The sequence below is a fragment of the Sinocyclocheilus rhinocerous genome, unplaced genomic scaffold (genome assembly GCF_001515625.1).
Source record: "Sinocyclocheilus rhinocerous isolate Xijiao unplaced genomic scaffold, SAMN03320098_v1.1 scaffold85, whole genome shotgun sequence".
NCBI lineage: Eukaryota > Metazoa > Chordata > Actinopteri > Cypriniformes > Cyprinidae > Sinocyclocheilus > Sinocyclocheilus rhinocerous.
Window position 1 is genome coordinate 1,327,098 of NW_015649998.1, and position 223 is coordinate 1,327,320.

The 223-nt window shown below is 36.3% G+C and overlaps 2 protein-coding genes across 3 annotated transcripts in view; one reads left to right on the forward strand and one right to left on the reverse strand.

Annotated features, from left to right (window-relative positions):
• LOC107711086 (gamma-aminobutyric acid receptor subunit beta-3-like) overlaps positions 1–223 on the reverse strand; it is a 76,365-nt gene that overhangs the window by 59,455 nt on the left and 16,687 nt on the right. The gene's annotated exons all lie outside the window — the stretch shown is intronic.
• gabra5 (gamma-aminobutyric acid type A receptor subunit alpha5) overlaps positions 1–223 on the forward strand; it is a 37,123-nt gene that overhangs the window by 8,172 nt on the left and 28,728 nt on the right. The window lies entirely within an intron of this gene.

Consider the following 223-nt stretch of genomic DNA (forward strand, 5'->3'; position numbering starts at 1 on the left):
CTGTGTCCAGGGATTTTTTTTTGCCATGCATTGGTCATAGAGCTCTTTGTGCCGTTGCCATAGATTTTTAACTTGATTATGTTACGCTACGTTCTTACGTATTTCGTCTGCAGTCCATATGCAGTATGTTGACTGTGAAACAGTAGACTTTAATTATATGCATTTATGGTGTTATTACTAAATTTCCGTGTCAATCCATGTTAATTTTTACCGCGAATAATGC